This window comes from Physeter macrocephalus, chromosome 19 (assembly GCF_002837175.3).
Source record: "Physeter macrocephalus isolate SW-GA chromosome 19, ASM283717v5, whole genome shotgun sequence".
In the NCBI taxonomy this organism is placed as follows: Eukaryota; Metazoa; Chordata; class Mammalia; order Artiodactyla; family Physeteridae; genus Physeter; species Physeter macrocephalus.
The window spans coordinates 22513229-22533998 of NC_041232.1; the positions used below are offsets into that span (position 1 = coordinate 22513229).

Genomic DNA, 20770 nt, shown 5'->3' on the forward strand with positions numbered 1-20770 from the left:
TAATACAAGCTTCACATATATTTTCTTGTGTTAAAAATGTAATCATACTGACCCAAAAAAAGCAATTCAGGCTCATGACACAAAATCTAGAAAAGTAGAAGAAATAAAGAAAAATAAGGCCTCTGGTTCCTCCTTCCAGAAATAAAAATTAATAACTCATCTTACACACGCTTCAGTGTTTTTTTCAAATGGTGGACATAATTTTGCACGGTCCTATTCATATTTTGAAACTATACTGTTATAAACGTGTTTTAAATTATTTTTCCACTTTTAAAAGTAGCCCAAGAGCATTGTAAACAATTTATAAAAATGACCGAATTCATCCCCGTTGGAGCTTTGGTGATGTCCTTCTAGGTTTTTGCCCTCCGATGTCTTTTTTCTTCCGCGGTTGAGATCAAAGTGCAAAAATTGCTTTTTTATTAATTAATTATTTTATTAATTATTAATTAATTATACTTTTAAAGTATAATTAAGTATAATTCCGCAGCCTTCAATCGGAGGTGATGGGGCTCCCATGTGCATGGGACAGACGGTGGGCTGCACGAGGGGGCCCCTCGGGGCAGGGGAAACTGGGCACTAAAATCCAGCCCAATCTTTGCTTGTCGATATCCCTGCACCTGGAGGAGAAGCTTACGGCTCTCCTTTGAACAAGAATACCATCTGCTTGCCAAGCAGGCAGCCTGGGCTGCACTTTCCAAGTGGAGGCTACAGTTTACATCTTGCCCTCAAGGGCAAACGGAGCCCTGGAAGATGAGGTGAAAGGAATGAAGGTGACGGCCAGCCTGCATCAGTGAGTAGCCTGCCTTCTGTGACGGTGATGAAGGAGTCGCTCATACAGACGAACTCTTCCATGGCTAATAATGACACAAGCGGCCTAAAGGCCACAGAACAGCTGTTTCAAGGCACTGGAGAGCAACTGCAGTTGAGACAGGCTGGGACCTGGGAGCCGGGGCCTTTTGCTGCAGGGCTTGCACCTGGACACACGTCTCCTCCAGTAACAGAATACAAAGAAACTAGAAGGGACTAAAGATAACTGCGTGCATGAGCAGTTGGGGCAAATTACGGTCAACAAGATACAAAAAGACCAAAAAAAAAAAAATCCAACTGCCATTTCTGAAGAGCCTGGAGCAAAAGCAGGGGGTCCGGAGCCAACGCAGGGCACTGCGCACGCCCCCTGCACTCAACACCACCTAAGCGGGGCGGGGCAGACCACCTGAGCCACGCCTCCAGCCCGACCCCTGGACACACCCCTCCCCTCACCCCACAGAAGGAGCCAGCTGCCCCTCCCCCGCCCCCCGCCTCGGGGAGCGGGCAAGCAAGGGAAGCTGTTGTTTGTTCTCTCTCCTCCCACCCCCCACCCCCGCCCCGCTGCAGCAGGGGCCCCAGTAAAGCCTTGCCTGAATTTCTTGTCTGGCCTCTGATCAATTTCTATTGATTAAGGAGGCCAAGAACCCTGGTTGGTACCACGGTGATGGAGACCGGAGGGCAAAGATCCCAGGGAGCGGGGACGGGCACAGAGGTGAGCCCCACATTGGCCACCAAGCTCTCTCCTTGGGGTGTTGTCCATGCACGCTGTATTGCTCAGAGGCTGAACCAAACATGACAGCCCAGAGCTTGCAATAGGCTCACCGGGCTGGAGGGACAAATATTATGTCCAGGACACTGGAGGCAACAGGGAACTGAGGGTCTGAAATTCCTGAGATAAGAGATTTGCAGGGAAGTGAGTCCAGTGAACAATTTCCTCTTCAGGAAATTGCCAGCTTCTCGACTGGACATGAAGCTAAGAAAACAAGACAGGGAGGTGTTAAAGGCTAGGCTGTTATGTGGGTGATCTCCTAGGACTCTTTTTGGTTCAGGGCCGCCCTGGGAGGATGTAAATCCCCAGACACTCCCTGGCGTCTGTGCAGGTCAGCAAGGTGGGATCTGGTAAGAAAAAGACTCTGGTGCTGGATCTTGGAAAGGAAAGCAGGTGAAATTGGGCACACACGGGACGGTACCCAGAGATAGGGATCCAGGCACTCTCCATTTTAAGTATTAATCAAACCTTCACACAGACCTTTGCCCAAGTTTCAACTATGGCAGAAGAGAGGTAGCTGGGGCAGGGACAGCTCTGATGCGACACTCAAGGTGGCCAGGGAGGTCAGAGCAGGGCACTCTGAGGACATGTGGCCTGAAGCATGGGATTCCTTAGAGGCATTAGGATGTGATCTAGATAAAACACCGGACAGAGGGAAGCACAGGGGCAAAGACCCTGCACAGGGAGGTGAGCGCACGGCAAGGACCAGCCATTGAAAAAACATGTGGCTGGAGAGATCGGTTTCCCAGCAACACGAAAATGGGCTCATGATATAAAAATTCACTCTGTCTTCCCTCACGACTGTGGAGGACACAGCTCTACTGGGGACAGAGGCCAGAGGCCCAGATAATATACTGGCTTTTAAAATGCACATGTTTTCCAAGTTCTTTATTCAAACCTTTGGCCAAATAATAATGTTTTGGATTGGTCTCTGCATCTCAAAATTTCCACCTGGAAGAAGCTAAAGTTGGGTGGTTTTCCTAAGTAAGTCCTTCTAAACACCAAATAAGTAAACAAAAAGAAAACCCAAGGGCTGTGACAGTCAGCTCCTGCTTTAGGAGTTCTCTGCGGGGGAGATGCTCCCCTAAACATTTGGATCTGCAAATGAACTTAGTTACAAAACAAACAGACTCACAGACACAGAAGACAAACATACGGTTATCAAAGGGGAAAGGGGGGGAGGGATAAATTAGGAGTTACGGATTAACAGATACACACTACTATATATAAAATAGATAACCGGGACTTCCCGGGTGGTGCAGTAGATAAGACTCTGTGCTCCTATGCAGGGAGCCCGGGTTCGATCCCTGGTCAGGGAACTAGATCCCACATGCATGCCGCAACTAAGAGTTTGCGTGCCACAACTATGGAGCCCGGGTGCCACAACTGGCGAGCCACAAGTAAGGAACCTGCCTGCCTCAACTAAGACCCAACGCAACCAAATGAATAAGTAAATAAATATTTTTTAAACATAGATAAGCAACAAGAATTTACCATGTAGCACAGGGAACTACATTCAGTATCTTGTAATAACCTATAGCGGAAAATAATCTGAAAAAGAATATGTGTGTGTGTGTGTGTGTATACATATATATATCTGAATCACTTTGATGTACACCTGAAACTAACACAATATTGTAAATCAACAATAGCTCAATTAATAAATGAGCAAATTTGGATCAAGAAGAGTTAACAAAGTAGAACTAGGAAGAAGAGGAAAGTCAGGTTATCCTGTTACCATTCTCTTTTAGACAGAACATTAGGTAATGTTTCAAAGAATGAAGCAAATTATGGCTTTCTTTTCAATTTATATTCTACCAACCAAAATGTTCTGTCCAAAAAGCCTTTTCTTCCTTCTGTCAAAGAGGGCATTTGGGTGGAAAGAAATTACCAGACTGTGAAATTTCATTGATTTAAAAACTTGAGGTTAAGTTCGGGGTCCAGATTTACATTTTCTCTCATTTATGTTGTCCTCTAAGTGAAGGGTGGGATTGGAAGAGCCAGGCCGTGTTGAACGGTGAGATCTCAGGATGCTGTGACTTTCAGAGCTGTGCTTCAGCCGTGGAAAGAGGGAGTCATTACATGAAATAACTGGATATAGGCAGGAACACCGGGGCACAGACAGGATGAAATTCACTCATCTGTTCATTCAATAAATACTGAGAACTTTCTATGAATAAGACACTCGTCTATGTACTTGGAATAGTAGACAAGTAGACAAGAGGAATATACATGGAAAGTATATTCTTAAAGGGAAAATAGATAAACATGAGCTAAATCAATGAGATGCTATCAGACTGTGAAAATACAGTGCTATGAAGGAAATAAACAGAGCGGTGAAGAATCACTGGGCGCCATGCGTGGAAGGGGAGTACTTCCCACAGGGTAGGTGTGAGACAACATTTAAGCTGAGAATTTAGGAATAAACCCAGCTATCCCTGGGTAACAGGGTTCCAGACAAAGAGAACGGTAGGTGCAAAAGCCTGAAGCAAGAATGAGCGGATGGCTGTATTTGAGAACTAGAAACATGCCAGTGTGGCTGGAAGGCAGAGGTTGCAGGATGAAATGGTGGAGGATGATGCCAGCCCAGAGTGGCAGAGGAAGGGGAGCGGGCAACGTGGAGGCCTCTGGAGGGTTCTAAACAGGAGAGTGAACGCCCCTGAATCGTGCTGAAAAGATTGGTAGCATCACCGTGAGAGGAGACCTTTGGGGAGAGCATCCCATCAGGATGGGGCTCATTCCACACTGTGCTGGCTTCCTTCTTTTTCTCCTCTCACTTCCCCAGGTCCATTTTGGTGCCTCCTTGGAAATGAGCTATTGCAAAATTAATCACTCGCTCCCAAATCCTTGTCCCAGATTTTGCATCCGGAGGTACTCAATCTAAGATGTAAAACCAGCAGGATTCGCTAATAGATCACATCTAGGGTTAAGGAAAAGGAAAGATTCTGGGATTTTTAATTGTGCAATTGGCAGATAGTCTATCCATTTACTAAGACGATGATTGAAAAATTAAAAAAAAAAAAACCTCCAACAAATGACATCTGTAGAAATTCTGTGGAGTTTTGAAGCCCAATCATAGCAGAATGCTGGTTCTATGTGGGGTCAGGATCAGAGTATCAGGGCTGTGAAATCAGGGTAAGCAGCCATCATCCCTCTTCAACATGTCGGTGTTTGTGTTGTGTGTTTTGTCTGGTTTTTGAATAAGTAGTATTCTTCTTTCTCCACATCCCCTTGGATCTTTTTACCTGGTATAAATGAAGTGCCTTATCCTAGTGGAGTCCACAATCAGTTTCACACCCAGGAAAACAAACACAAATTGCTGCAGACCCCGCAATTACATAAAAATTTTAGGACTAGGATGACTGGGACGCAAAGCAGTGTTTCAACACCTACGAGGCATTTTCCAATCAAGGAAGATCAATTACATGAAAAAGAAAATTGTAGGGGGACTTCCCTGGTGGTGCAGTGGTTGAGAATCTGCCTGCCAATGCAGGGGACACGGGTTCGAGCCCTGGTCCGGGAAGATCCCACATGCCGCGAGGCAACTAAGCCCGTGCGCCACAACTACTGAGCCTGCGCTCTAGAGCCCGTGAGCCACAACTACTGAGCCCGTGCGCCACTACTATTGAAGCCCACACACTCTACGGCCCGTGCTCTGCAACAAGAGACGCCAGCGCAATGAGAAGCTTGCGCACCGCAACAAAGAGTAGCCCCTGCTCACCGCAACTAGAGAAAACCCACGTGCAGCAACGAAGACCGAACGCAGCCAAAAAAAAAAAAAAAGAAACAAAAAGAAAACAAGTATAAAAAAAAAGTTGTGATCACCCAGAGTCAAAGTTCAGAAGTAGCAAATATGATGATACCCTAAATCACTCTTCCCTGTTTGTATCAAGGACACTCGTGGCCTCGAGTGGACATGGAAAGTTCTAGAATCTTCTACTTCTTAATAACTGATTTAAATAATAAATAAACGACTTTATATAGTAAAAGCAAATGGGCTTCCAATTTAAATAACCTCGAGATACAAAAAATTATTTCTGGTGTAATGGCTTTTAGGCCACAAACTCAGGTCTGTAAAATAATATCATTTTCTTGTTTATTTTCTGTAACTGAAATTAATTTTTCTTATGAAGTCTTTTACCTTTAGGGACAAGAGCTTAATTTCAAGCAATTCGGATTCTCCTCCTTGCTCCCCAAGGATGCATCTAAGTTCCAATAGGCTGAAGTAGTGCCATGAAATTATCTTGGGAATGGGGCATGGGGGCCCTACTAGATATGGGCCCCCATAGATATGGGGCCCTACTAGATATGACCCCATATGCAGGGGTCATTCCAACACAACCTTCCTCTAGGCCCAGCTCACATTCAACTTACTCCCAAACTGCTCTAGAATTCCCCAGGATCATTCTAGGGCCCCTGCTCCTTACCAGGTCTGAGGAAAACCTGGTGGGGCTATGCAGACCACATCCCAATTCCACGCCACTCCTGCATGCATCAAAATCCTTTGCAACAAACCGCTCTGGGGGGTAAGGGAAGTCTTTGAGGTAGGTGTTTAGGTATGTCTGCCTTAACAGAAATCAAATGATGGTAGAAAAGCTAAGATGCGTGTCTCACAGACTTGAGTTGAAATATTGAAATCTGTATTTGCTACATTTAATTTTTTAACATGGCATTAATCAGTCTCCTTCCTCAAAGCTTTGCTCTACAAAAGGACCCACCAGAAGAGCCTTTAAAGAGGAAACATACATGCCATGTTTCGATTTTGCCCTACACACAATATTCAGGAATGCCTCAGTATACAGAGCAAAGTACACAGAGTTACAGCAGGCAGGAAGAAGGACAAGGTGGATTCTAGATAGTCAACGCACGTTGGCATGTTTTCCCGTAGCTCAGCGCTTAACCTATAAGATGCCTCGGGAGACCTCACCTGATGAATGGGCAAAAGGCAAAATGAGAACCAATCTGGGTAAGCCGTTGGCCCCCGATTAATGTTTCTGTTCAACATTTGTGTGACTCTGACACAATACGTCCCTTCTTCTCGCACATGGAGGTCAAGGCAAAGATTCAAGAATCAGACAGACCTGGTGCAAATCTGATTCTGCCACTTGCATGGGTTAGAATGTACAACTCAATCCTGAAAGAAACCATTGTTTTGCACAAACTTGTAAATGCCACCATTATGTTTGATTTGCAATTTCAGTTGGGTATGGCCCAAATTAACCTTCCTTGTTATTTTTAAGGAAGACATACTGATGTCTCAGGTATAATGATGATGGTGATGGTGATAACAATAATAAGAATAACGACTTCGGGTCGTCTGAATAATGGCTCCCCAAAGATGCTGACATCCTAATTCTTAGAAGCTGTGAAAACTTTAACTTACTTGACAAAAGGGACTTTGCAAATGTGATTAAGGATCTTGAGATGGAGTTGAAACAGGAGGGAAGGGGGCAGGGCACAAGCTTTAAAAGAATGGACATATGTTAGGACATAACATAAACTGGTTAGAACCAGCTAGGTCCAAGATGGCAGAAGATTCGACTTCCGGTGGACCTTGAGCCTCATTATACACTCGTTGTAATGCATCAGCATCTATATGACACACCCACCAGCGCCGTGACAGTTCTGAGGCCGACCATAAAAGGCCAAAAAGTGGGCGGTGGCCAAATTCTTGGAAATCCCCACCCATTCCCGGAAATACTTGGAATAATCCTCCCACGCATTGGCCTATGAAACTACCCAGCCCATAAAAACTAACCACTCCATATTTTGGAACCTCTCGCCTTCTGAGATGGCCCCCACTCTGTGTTTCTCCCAAGGCCATTCTTGCCTTTTGAGACGGACTGCATTCTGTCTATGGAATGTGTACCTCTCTAAATAAATCCACTTCTTACCTATCATTTTGTCTCTCACTGAATTCTTTCTGCGGTAAGACTTAAAGAACCTGAGCTTCATTAAGTCCTGAGACCAGGTGTGTGATCTCAATTAAAAGGCCGTGGGTTCGAGCTTTCCCTGGTGGCGCAGTGGTTGAGAGTCCGCCTGCCGATGCAGGGGACACGGGTTCGCGCCCCGGTCCGGGAGGATCCCACGTGCCGCGGAGCGGCTGGGCCCGTGAGCCATGGCCGCTGAGCCTGCGCGTCCGGAGCCTGCGCTCCGCAACGGGAGAGGCCACAGCAGTGAGAGGCCCGCGTACCGCAAAAAAAAAAAAAAAAATTAACTCATTTATTCCCTACAACAAACCTATGGGGTAATAGCCTTATTAGTGCCACCCTTTTGCATATGAGAAAAGTCAATCACCAAGAGGCCTAGCTGTTTAGCGAGAGTCATCTGTCTATTTGGGGGGGAAAGTCAGCACGGGAACTGGGCATCCTGGATCCAGTGCCAAGCCCCTAACCACTGCACCGCACTGCCCCTCACATAGAACAGCATATGCAAGCCAACGTCTTAGCACCGCGTGTCTGATGAGTGTTAAATAAATGTGAGCTATTCGTGAGTTCGGTCTGATGTCTCTGAAACACTCTGTAAAAACCAGGTGTGCCACTCGAGCTCCCTGGGAGTCCAGCTGGCAACAGCCCCAGCTGTTAGGATCATTGAGCCCATTGTTTGGGAAAGATCTTAAGCTCCATTGCAATTCTGAAATAAAAGGTCAGAACCAGAGTCAGCCACCGAGAGGCTAAACCTGATCCCGGTGAATCTCCACGTAATTGCAAACCTGCCCTGTGGGCCCCCTCCCATCTTCCCTCCCTCCCCTAATCTGACACCCTGAGTCATCTTCTTGAATCTATTTTCTCTCTTTGGTTAATTAAAGACAAGCAGATTGTAGGAAGAGTCCTGCTTCTTCTCGAGCGACCGATGAGATGACTACTCCTCTTAGCCAACAAACAACACTCTCCTGCCCCCCAGGGCTGCTAAGGACCCCAGGCTGCTCTGGCCAGGTGGGCAGGTACTGGGTCACCAGATGGTGAGGGAGTGAGAAAAGGACCGGAGAAGCTGAGGGCTCTGTTTTCTAGACTGCTGCCTCTGTGTGTGTGTCCAGAGTTTGGGCAGACCACCTATATGCTACATTGCCAATCATGCTGCCCTGACACGTGCACGATAATAACACAGGTCCACCTGTGCTTGCTTCCTGCTCCAACATGCTAAGGACAGACTATTTGTGGGGAAAGTACAGACGCTGGGTTGGAGAAGGTATGACTGTCCCAATGGCATGGAGAGGATGTGGAATTCTAACCATAGATCAAGGAGAGGGTTGTGGCGGGGGGACCCCGTACAGCTCAAAAGTCTGACGCCCCTGGATTTAAAGCTTGGATCAGTCATTTCCTAATTCAGGGGGACCCTTGGCAAGGGAGACTGAGATTCTGTCCTTATTCCCTCTCGGGTATCCTGTGCTTTGCACATAGCAGTTTCTCAATAAATATGTTGCCTGTATGAATAGATAAGAGACATTTCACGGTGCTCTTAGACCAGCACTGTCTATTAAAAACAAAATGTAAGCCATATATGTAAGTTAAAATTTTCTGGAAGCCACCTTTTAAAAAGTAAAAAAAAAAAAAAATTAATTTAAATATTTTATTTAAGCCAATTTACCTAAATTATTATCCTTTTGACATGTAATCAAATAAAAATTTGTTAATGGATATTTTGTATTTTTGCAGCAATTCTTCCAAATCCAGTCAATCCTGTGTAAATACAGTAAATCCCTAGTAAAATACTGAGAGCACATCTCAGTTTGGACTCACCACATGCAATGTGCTCAGTAGTATTTGAAGGGGTTCAGAGTATGCCACCCCAATCATTATGAGGTGAAGACAATTAAAAAGAAGCAAACACAAGCAAAACTCTGCCCTCTCCCTCTCTACCAGGAAGGGCGGGAAGATTCTGAATCACCGGACACAACTCTAGATAGAATCTTATCAGCCCAGAGATAGCACGAGGAAAATCTACATAACAAACCTTACTAACTAGCCCTTTTCTCCCATTAATTTCCTCCATATATTCACCTTCAAACAATGTGCCGCCTTTAGAAGCTCAAAGTCCCTTTCCTTTGTCTTGTCACTTCTATACAAAATGACTGTGCTTTTATTAAGATGCTTTATTAGCCCAAGTTCTAACCACCCTTCTGAATTACTCATCACGGAGTTCTTCCCTGGGTATGCGCAATGAGCACATGAATAAACTTCTGTTTGTTTTTCTCGTATTACTCTTTCTTCTCTTGGTTTGCAAGGCTCCCGCCAAGGAACCGAGGCATCTGCTGTCACGTCCCGTTTGCTCCCGACCCCAATCTGTGCACACAGGTCTGAATTTTTTCAGCGTGCCCCCATAATGAGGGCTTTTTGTCTGATTCAACCTGTGCCTGCATTTCTAAAGAGCTGGCTTTATGACTTCCAAAGAGGAGCCTCTGTAGCGTGGTGATTTCTCCTCATTTGGAGCAATTTAATGAAAAATGTAGAAATTCCTAATGCAACCGCGAGAATAGATCAGAGAAGATAAAGGAGAATGGTAGCCAAAAGGTCTCTTTTCTCATTAGCCAAGCATCTTCTGCAGCCTTAGAGAAGGCATTCTCTCCTATTTGGTCTTGACTAGTTTATCTCTCTTCCCAGTTGAATAAAGTAACTCGTCTTACTTACTTATTATTACTTTTCATTGAGCGGAGTGAGAAGGGGGGATGCCAGGCCATTCTGACTTGGGGGGGCAGAGAAAGAAGGGTGGTATTTAATGAGAGAGCACTCAGAGATGCCTAAGAATTTCTCTCCCAGCCGTCTCTTCCCTGCTTCCTCGCTGTTTTCATTTGTTGACCAGTTACTAACTGGCAAAAGAAGACATATAAAAAATCAATAAACATCTCAGAAATGGTCAAATGATTGCAAACGAAAGCAGTCTATCATCTGTCCTCTTCCAAACCGGCAATGATTGGTGTTGCAATTGTTTTACTGAAGTCACTCCAAATAGAGGGGGTTGTGGAGAGAGAGGAATGTCACCAAACAGGATGGCGGGTGTTTAAATGTTATAAAATATCTGGAGAGCAACTGGACAATTTTTTAAATGTGGATAAGCTGTTCCCAAACATGGATCGACTGCCAAAGAGAAGCAGACCTACAAAGAAAAGCAAAGACTCGGGCTTCCCTGGTGGCACAGTGGTTAAGAATCCGCCTGCCAATGCAGGGGACACAGGTTCAAGCCCTGGTCCGGGAAGATCCCACATGCCGCGGAGCAGCTAAGCCTGTGCACCACAACTACTAAGCCTGCACTCTAGAGCCCACGAGCCATAACTACTGAGCCCACGTGCCACAACTGCTGAAGCCTGCACGCCCAGAGCCCGTGCTCCGCAACAAGAGATGCCACCACAATGAGAAGGCTGCACGCAGCAACGAAGACCCAACGCAGCCGAAAATAAATAAATAAAATAAATTTATTTAAAAAAAAAAAAAGAAAGAAAAGCAAAGACTAATAAAAGTAAGCACATGAATTGACCAGGTAGGAAACCAAGATAATTCAGAGAACAGAAGAGAGCTTAAAAAAATCCTAATTATCATTTTCAAATCAACTACCCAGAAAACAAGAATGTGATAAAGAAGCATCAGGGAACAACAACCAAAAAAAGTGCTCTTGGAAATTTAAAAGAACATTACTGAAACTAAACTAAAAATTAAGTTGGATGGCTGGAAGAAGAACTGGAGGAATTTTCCCAGAAGATACAGCAAGGCAGCAGCTATGAAGAGCTCAAGAGACACTAGACCTAGTGGAAGGGAGAAAAATATCAAAGAAATAATAAAAATTTCCAGAGCAATAGAAAGACATGAATCTTAGAATAAGAGAATTTGTCTCATGGAAGCACAACATGTTTTTAAAACACCCACATCTAACACATCCTCGTGAGATTTAAGAACTTTCAAGATAAAACGAATATACTAAGAGCTCCAAGAGAGAAAGAATTCACCTCTGAAGGAATTCAGAATCCAGCTTTGCATCAAGCTTATCATGCATGGTGCTCAATGCTACAAAAATGTGGAATAATTCTTTCAAAATCTAAGTAAATATATATGAAATAGATAACTGCCAAGGACTTACTGTAGAGCACAGGGAACTATACTCAATATCTTGTAAGAACCTATAAGGGAAAAGAATCTGCAAAAGAATAAATATATATGTATGTATAACTGAATCACTTTGCTGTACACTGGAAACTAACACAGGGAATTCCCTGGTGGTCCAGTGGTTAGGACTCGGCACTGTCACTGCCAGGGGGCCTGAGTTTGATCCCTGGTTGGGAAACTAACATCCCGCAAGCCATGCCACATGGCCAAAAAAAAAAGAGAAACTAACACAACATTGTAAATCAATTATATTTCAATAAAACTCTTTTTTTAAAGTCTAAGTAAAAATCTCTCTGAACCTAGATATTTAAACCTTGCCAAACTATCATGTAAGGGTGAGGACAAAGTAAGTTCATTTTCAGATACGAAAAGACTCCCAAACCGAGCATATTATTGAAGATGTAAGTTGTGGATGAAAATGAGGGTGAAAAACCCAAAGACGTGGGACCCAAGAAATGGGAGAACCAACCAAGGCGTCCACTGGAAAGAAGACTGCAGAATCTCTGCAGTAGGGGGAGGGAGCATTCATTCAAATTAAGCAAGAGGTCAGCGCCTCACTGGGAAATTTCTTCAAGAAGAAAAATGGAAGGATTTATTTCAGGAGACGGAATGAGGGGAAAACTGGAAGATCTTAGCAACATGATGTACATGTACAGCTTTTTACATGTCAATCATAGCTCAATAAAGTCGTGTTTTTTAAAAAAAAAAGAAGGAGGACTTCCCTGGTGGCGCCGTGGTTGAGAATCCGCCTGCCAATGCAGGGGACACGGGTTCGAGCCCTGGTCCGGGAAGATCCCACATGCTGCAGGGCAACTAAGCCCGTGCGCCACAACTACTGAGCCTGTGCTCTAGAGCCTGCATGCCACAACTACTGAGCCTGCGTGCCACAACTACTAAAGCCTGCGCACCTAGAGCCTGTGCTCTGCAACAAGAAAAGCCACCGCAGTGAGAAGCCCGCGCACTGCAACGAAGAGTAGCCCCCGCTCGCTGCAGTTAGAGAAAGCCCGTGTGCAGCAGCAAAGACCCAAGGCAGCGAAAAAAAAGAAAAAAAAAAGGAAGACAGGTATTCACACAAAAACTTGTATATGAATGTTCATATCATCGCTATTTACAATAGCTAAAAGATGAAAGCAACCCAAATGTCCATCAACAGATCAATAGATGAACAAAATGTCCACACAATGGAATATTAAACAGCCATGAAAAGAAATCCAATTCTGATACATGCTACGACATGGATGAACCTTGAAACTATGATGTCAATTGAGAGAAGGCAGACTCAAAAGGACTTATATTGTATGATTCCATTCATAGGAAGTCAAGAATAAGCAAAACGATAGAGACAGAAATTAAGTAGTTGTTGCTTGGGGCTGAGGAGAATGAGGACAAGAAAGCCAAAGGGTACGGGGTTCCTTTGGGGGGGTGACGAAAGTGTTCTAAAATTGATTGTAGTGATGGCTGCCCAACTCTGTGGACAGAGTGAAAACCACTGAATTGTACACTTTAAAAAAAGAAGAAAAGCCGACTGACTCAGGGCACGTACTAGCTGAGTGGCCGTTAGCAAATTCCTCAATGACTTTTATCCTCAGTTTGCTCAGCTGTAAAATGGGAGGATGCCTGACTTCGATGTCACCGAGAAGATTTTTCTCATCTCGTGCAGGCAAAACACTTAGCCCAGCGCCCAGTTCTTCTAAGTGACTCAGTGGAGAGTGATGTTGAAACGGAGCAGCACCCTCTGATCCGTGCCCCTACCCCCATGTCCTCAGCCTGCCTTTTGTCTGTGGAAAAACTATAGCCAAAGAATGAGTTTAATCAGAGAAGTGAGAAAATGCAGAAACAAAGGAAAACAGTCCAACAAGACTAAATTATAATAGTTTAGTCACTAAGCATAGTCAAGGACCTTTAGTTCCTCCTCAAGGGCTCTAGATAATATTCTGAGCCATGTCCTGTGAGCTGTTTTGCAGATACTGAAACCCCCATCAGGTGGAAGATGTTAACTACATGATGACCAGACTGTTGCCGTGACATAAGCTGCCACAATTCCAAGAACTGGCCTCCAAGAAATGGAGACAAACCGACCCTGGAACTGAAGATTAACTGTACCTAAAACAATCAAGATGACACTGGTCAGACCACCGCTGACCAGTTTCAAGATGCCTGTCGGAGCTGCCCGTGCTGGATCTGCACGGAGCCCCCTCCCTCCGTCTATAAAAGCTCTTGCCCACCAGTTGGGCTGGGGTGAGCAACGCTCACTACTGTCCATGTTCTCTCCTTCCCTGGTGTCTCAGTCACCTGTTGCTGTGTAACAAATTATCCCAAATCTCAGTGGCTTCAAACAGCAATTCACTAGTATTGTATCTTGTGTGTTTGCAGGTCAGTATTTCAAACAAGGCACAGCCGGGAGAGTTTTGCTTACTAGGTCAGACTGGGCATCTCTCTCTTCTCTGACTACTAGGCTTCCTTACAATATGGGTCGGCCTTTGGACAGGTGTCCGCCCTTCTCCCTGTCCCCCCAACCAAAATAAAGCAAACTTTCCTTTCCGCCAACCTGGCCTCTTTATTGGCTTTTGAGCAGCGAGCAGCCAGACCCCACTTTCGGTTACAATGTTATTAGTAAAATTCCTAATTTCAACAACTAGGAATCACTTGTTTGTTCTTTCTTCTTTATTGTGTTGAGACTGGATCAGAAGATGCAAAGGTGGGTCCCGGGAGTATAGGCATGTCTATGGGCTGGGAATTTTCTTTGAAGATCCGTGTTCAGCAAATTCTACCATTTTGTCTTTGTTCCTGGGAAGAAAGATTGAAGGAGAGGTACCTCCTGCGGGACTTGTCAGACGCCGGTGCCCGGCTGGCGCAGGTTGACAAGTGAAGCGCGTGTCTGCTGCACTAGTTTCCCCTTTGCTGGGCGCCTGCAAAGGGGAATCCACTGTTTGCTAATGTTTCCGTTTTCGCAAATGATCAAACTCGGCTCTCCCTCAAGAGCAGAAAAATCAACCTCAGTTCAGTGCACCCTTGGCCCAAATTGTCAACTCTGGATCTTTTGATCCACCAGAAAGAGCTTTTCCATCAGAAACGACGGTTTTCTGCTTCTCCCTTGTGAAGAGACCTATACCCTCTTTGGGAAACCGCTGCTTTTCCCATCAACAGCACAGGCTGATTTCTCCCCCTTTCTTTAGCTCTGCAAATGATTAATCCGGCAACGGATGCGGCGGTCTTCTATGAGCTGACCACCTTCGACTGGACCGATAGCCCATGGATTTTGGCAAAATGCCACTGCTTTCCAGCGATGCTCACCACTGAATGAGTGTGGCAGGCAGAGAGGATCATGTTCTAGGTCAAGGAGGATCTGAGAATAGCATGTAAATGACCCAGCTGTGAGAAGAGGTCTCCAAAACCAGGGGGCCAGACCATTAGCTTTAGCGCTGAGCAAACAGAAAGCCCAGCAGTACCCTCACACCTAGGCAAGGCAGGCCCCACACTGCACAGGCCCCCGGTCTGGCTCTCCTCCGCCAGTGTATTATTACAGACCTGCGTCCCTCCCCGGAAAGGAGCCTATGATGGGATGAATTGTATCCTCCCCCAGATTCATATGTTGAAGCCCTAGCTCCCAATCTCTCAGAATGTGTTTGTATTCAAAGATAGGACCTTTAAAGAGAAGATTGAGTTAAATGAGGCTCCTAGGTTGGGCCCTACTCCAACGTGACTGGTGTCCTTATAAGGAGAGACAATTCGGTCAAAGAGACACCAGGGGTGGGCACACACAGAGAGAAGACCACATGAAGACGGGGCAAGAAGGAGGCTGTCTGCAAACCAAGGAGAGAGGCCTCAGAGGAAACCAAACCTGTCAAGACCTTGATCTTGGACTTCCAGCCTCCAGAACTGTGAAGAGATTAACTTTTTTATTTTTATTTTTTTGCCCGCACGACGCGGCATGTGGGATCTTAGTTCTCCGACCAGGGATTGAACCCGTGCCCCCTGCAGTGGAAGTGTGGAAAAATCAACCTCAGTTCAGTGCACCCTTGGCCCAAACTGTCAACTCCGGATCTTTTGATCAATCAAAAAGAGCTTTTCTATCAGAAACAACGGTTTTCTGCTTCTCCCTTGTGAAGAGAACTATATCCTCTTTTTCTTGTTTGTTTTTTTTGTTTTGTTTTGTTTTGCGGTACGCGGGCCTCTCACTGTCGTGGCCTCTCCCGTCGCAGAGCACAGGCTCCGGACGCGCAGGCCCAGCGGCCATGGCTCACGGGCCCAGCCGCTCCGAGGCATGTGGGATCCTCCCGGACCGGGGCACGAACCCGTGTCCCCTGCATCGGCAGGCGGACTCTCAACCACTGTGCCACCAGGAAAGCCCCGAGAACTATACCCTCTTTGGGAAACTGCTGCTTTTCCCATCAAAGCAGCGTCCTAACCACTGGACCACCAGGGAATTCCCAATAAATTAATTTTTGTGGTTTAACCCAGCCAGCCTTTGGTATTTTGTTATGGCAGCCTGAGGATATTAATGCCAATGGGACATGCCCACTAGGAGTTTTGGGCTCCCCTCTGGACCATATTCCAGGTATATGGACCACAGGATCCCTTGCACAATGGCCCCAGGCTCACTTCCAGGCCAGCAAGGGCCTCTACTTGAGGCCAACCTCTGAAGGGAAGACCAGAAGGCCTGTGTGCCCAGCCCTGAGCCTGGGGGCCGCTGTCTGCAGAGGGTCCAAGGAAAGGTTGCTTCTGCAGGACAGGTGGCCATGTGTGTGCAGGTAAGTCTCTGTAAGTTTGGGAGAGGGATGTGGGAAGGAAGAGGTGCGGGAGGGCCGTGGCCAGGTGTCGGGGGCTGAATTTCCCTGTTCAGACGTTTTCTGCACGTGACTATGAAGGCTATTCAGTCAAGCCTGGCTGTCTGGGTTGTTTTGAAGGGTCAAAGCTGGGGGATGGCACACATTTCATTTAATAATTAGCCTGATCAGTAACTCTTAAACATTTATACATGGTATGCGGACCACCATGAACGTTGCTTTGGGGCCCTGCAAATGTTGGGGTCAGGCCAATAGCATCCAACCAACAACACGGGAGTTGAGTTGGGGGCCCCCTGGCCTTGGGCAGCCACATCCTCATCCTTCTGATACTTAGGGAGGTTGAGTGACGTGTGGCTTCTCTCAAGCCGCCTTTTCCGTCCTCTTAAACAGAGAGTCAGCCCAACACACCCATCTCTGGGGAGTTACAAGTGATACCTGCTGAAGTCATCTTTGAAAATACGAACCAGGGACGCTCATTCAGGAGCAGGGCACCAAAGCAGGATTTCAGTCAAGGAGGTGGGTCTCGCTGGAAAGAGCTGGCCTCTCCTTTGTGATTGTCTGTGGTTTGCGTTCATAGCCAAGCGAGGTTGCCATGGAAACCCTTTTTCAGGCCCCATGGCCTGTATTCAGGTCCTTGTCACCCATGATGTCCAAATGTTTATTTGATAAAAATTTTAATGTGTTCTAAGTATTCGGAGGCTGCTCCCTACATAATTGCTGTCCATGTAAAAGAGCACAGTGTTCCCTGTGTCTGCAGTTCAAAGTGTGACTGTGCCTTTCTCAGGAACAAGTTCAGCCACATGTTCAGAGACATGGCCCCAAAACAGACAGTCAAAGTTATTTTTCCTCTGCTTCTGGGTATTGTCCAGCTGGCCTCTCGAGTAAGGCCCTGGCTTCTGTGGGCTTTATTCAAGGTCTCCTTCTGGGAGAAGAGAGGACAGATTATAAAATGAGGGGTTTTTATCCCAGCAGAAATATTTACCGCACATGTGTCAGGGATCATACTGTAATCTGTTCAGTCCCAAGTGCAGGCTTCAGGATCGTTTTTGTAAGCATCATAGAAACCGAGAGAGGAAATAATGACTCTCCCTTGGAAGCACAAACTTGAGTGTAAATATTAAACTTTTGGTGAATTGGCAAAAATAAAATGAAATCCCAGATCGTACAGGGCCCTTCAGTCCATAACTCTGTGTGTGGGAAACCAGCTCTCACAGGCGATATATGAGCTTGAAAAATGAAGCCAAATGTGGCTTTGGACCGGGGACAGCTTTGCCCAAGGTCAAGTCCAGGTATGTCTTCATTTGGATGCTGTTTAATGACACCAGTGCCTGATTCATTCATTATAATCTGAAAGAAACTTGACGATGTTACTAGCAGAGAGCTGGAAAATTGAGTGGAAGAGAACACACCTAAGAACAACAGAATTTCAAAATTTGAGGGTCAAACAAGATAAAAAAGGAGGGCTTCCCTGATGGCGCAGTGGTTGAGAATCTGCCTGCCGATGCAGGGGACACGGGTTCGTGCCCCGGTCCGGGAAGATCCCACATGCCACGGAGCGGCTGGGCCTGTGAGCCATGGCCGCTGAGCCTGCGCGTCCGGAGCCTGTGCTCCGCAATGGGAGGGGCCACAAGAGTGAGAGGCCCGCGTACCGCAAAAAAAAAAAAAAAAAAAAAAAAAAAGAAAAGGAGACAAGGAGGAGAGCAAAGAATGGGAAGTATGGCATGATTTCTGTGGCAGGAAAGACTCTTTTGGTTTCGAGCAATAGGAAATCCAACACAAAATGGTTTACGAGAGAAAAGGAGGGGTATGGCTAGATAAAATTAAAAGTCCAGGAAGCTTCAGGTATAGCTGAATCCAGGTACTCCAATTGTTGTCAGCCTCTCGGGCTCTCAGTTCTGCCTTTCTCCGTGTTAATTTCATGCCCAGGCACGTACCGAAAAAAAAAAAAAAAAAAAAAAAAAAAGAAAAGGAGACAAGGAGGAGAGCAAAGAATGGGAAGTATGGCATGATTTCTGTGGCAGGAAAGACTCTTTTGGTTTCGAGCAATAGGAAATCCAACACAAAATGGTTTACGAGAGAAAAGGAGGGGTATGGCTAGATAAAATTAAAAGTCCAGGAAGCTTCAGGTATAGCTGAATCCAGGTACTCCAATTGTTGTCAGCCTCTCGGGCTCTCAGTTCTGCTTTTCTCCGTGTTAATTGCATGCCCAGGCAGGCAGAATCATGTGGCCACCAGGAGCGTCAGACTTGATTTTTAACCTCTCAGTACCTCCAGTGAGAAGAACCATTCTTTTTGCTAACCATTCAGACAAAATACCCGGAATTGAATCTCTTTAGACCACTGTATTACGTATGTATTTATCAAGCCACCACTGTGTCTAAGACTATTCAATGCTCTAGTTGCCTGGGTCAAATGCCTACCTCCAGAGCCAAGGAAAACTCATAGACTAAAAGTGGACTCAGTTCCCCGCACCCCCAGATTATATGGTTTTGTTAAGAGAAGAAGAAGGGATAGATGCAGGGCTGGGAAAAGACAAGACGAAGGTGGCCCAGCTTTACCAAACAACTTAGCGCTCAGAGCATCAGTGCCCTACAGGGGCCCCGAGCTTGCTTACCTGTGAAGCCAGCACTGGTCATAAATGACTCCTGATGTGTCTGCTTCCTCTGCCAACAGCACCTGGAGAACGGACACAATTTTGAACGACTGCATCTCATTCACCGCTGGCCCTGTACTCCACACACAGGCATTAAGAAAATGCTCGTGTGTCTGGAGAGAGGATTCGGAAGTTGCTGAACAGAAGTGAACATATATTTTGTCATTTCCTCTTACTTCAGCTAACATGTTCGTGGTTTTGATATCTTGTCTTTAAGAAAGTGGCAAGCCCCTCCTGTGACTTTCCTTCTCTTCACCCCCACCACTCTGCTAGCCAAGGCTGCTAGAAAAAGATAACAAGATCTTGGATATGATATAAATACACGGGGTTTGGGGTGGATGTGGCTCTGAGACGTTGTTGGATCCGTCAAGTGGGAGTTCTGCACATCCTCCCTGGGGCAGCGCTGAAAAAGCTGATAAAGTTGCGTTCAGCCTTCATTGGAGCAAGTAACAACCTCTCCAAACAGAAAGTAAATCAATAGCAGCTGAAGGCTGGGTTTTCCTGGTTCAGAGGCAGAAAATGTGAATCATGTTCTCCTCTCTGATTCCCTTTTATGTCTCTGCAGACATCGGTGCAGAAGAGCCAGCAAAGGAAATGGTGCATTTGGAGAACAGTCCACCTGCCCCGTGGAGATGAGTATGTTTAAGGAGATAATGTCACTTACTGAACCAGCAGGACCCTGAGACACATTTTATACCATTTTTCTGCAGGAATCATGATGGTGTAAAATCCGGTTAACTTCTCAGGGTTTTCCTTTGCTAAATTTACACACACACACACACACACACACACACACCAGCTTCCCAGATAGCACAGCCTTTACAGTGCCACACAGTAACAAATAAGCAAAAGAAGAGACAGCAGTCCAGCAGCCAAAAGTAATACTTTAAGAGTAGCTTTCGCTGGGGACTTCCCTGGCCGTCCAGTGGTTAAGACTGTGCTTCCACTACAGGGTTTGGATCCCTGGTTGGGGAACTAAGATCCCATATTCGGGATCTTTGTCCTGCAAAAAAATAAATAAATAAATAAAAGAGTAGCTTTCATTAAGATCAAGTTTCTTGGTCACAAGTATCAGAAGTTGGCTCTAGCTACTGAGCTCAGAAAAGCGTCCTGCAAGGCTGTTGGGGAGCTCACAGAACCCTGGGCAGGACCAGAGAAGCAGCATGGAAGCTAAGACTCCAAGCACCACGTCCAACATCACACGGCAGACCCAGCCAGACGCAGAAACGGACACTGCTATTGCTGGCCCGCCGAGCCCCAGAGAAGACCCGCAGCTGGTGCAGACCTCCCCCTCCCCTCCGGGATTCCGCCTCTGCCCCAGGAACATGTTCCTACATCACTGAGAAAGGATTAGTGCACTCACACCGCCAAGAGCTAAACCTCGCTTCCGGCAAAAGGACCAACAAAAATGGCAGCGCTAGGCTGAGCTATGTTCACGAGGCCCACATTGGAGCTCAGGTTGCATCTGGGTGCTTCTCATTGACTCAGCTCAAGAGCATGTCCACATGGGGAGAGGCAGTGCCTGGGGCCCTGGAGCATCTCCGTGTGTCCTTTTTTTTTTTTTTTTTTTTTTTTTTTTTGCGGTACGCGGGCCTCTCACTGTTGTGGTCTCTCCCGTTGCGGAGCACAGGCTCCGGACGCGCAGGCTCAGCGGCCATGG

The 20770-nt window shown here is 46.1% G+C and overlaps 1 long non-coding RNA gene across 1 annotated transcript in view; it reads right to left on the bottom strand.

The window, feature by feature from the left end:
* Positions 1 to 20770, bottom strand: part of LOC114484362 (uncharacterized) — a 38601-nt gene that overhangs the window by 5145 nt on the left and 12686 nt on the right. The window contains exon 2 of the long non-coding RNA XR_003677152.2: positions 19072 to 19133. This is a non-coding gene — a long non-coding RNA (uncharacterized lncRNA). The remainder of the gene's footprint in view (positions 1 to 19071; positions 19134 to 20770) is intronic.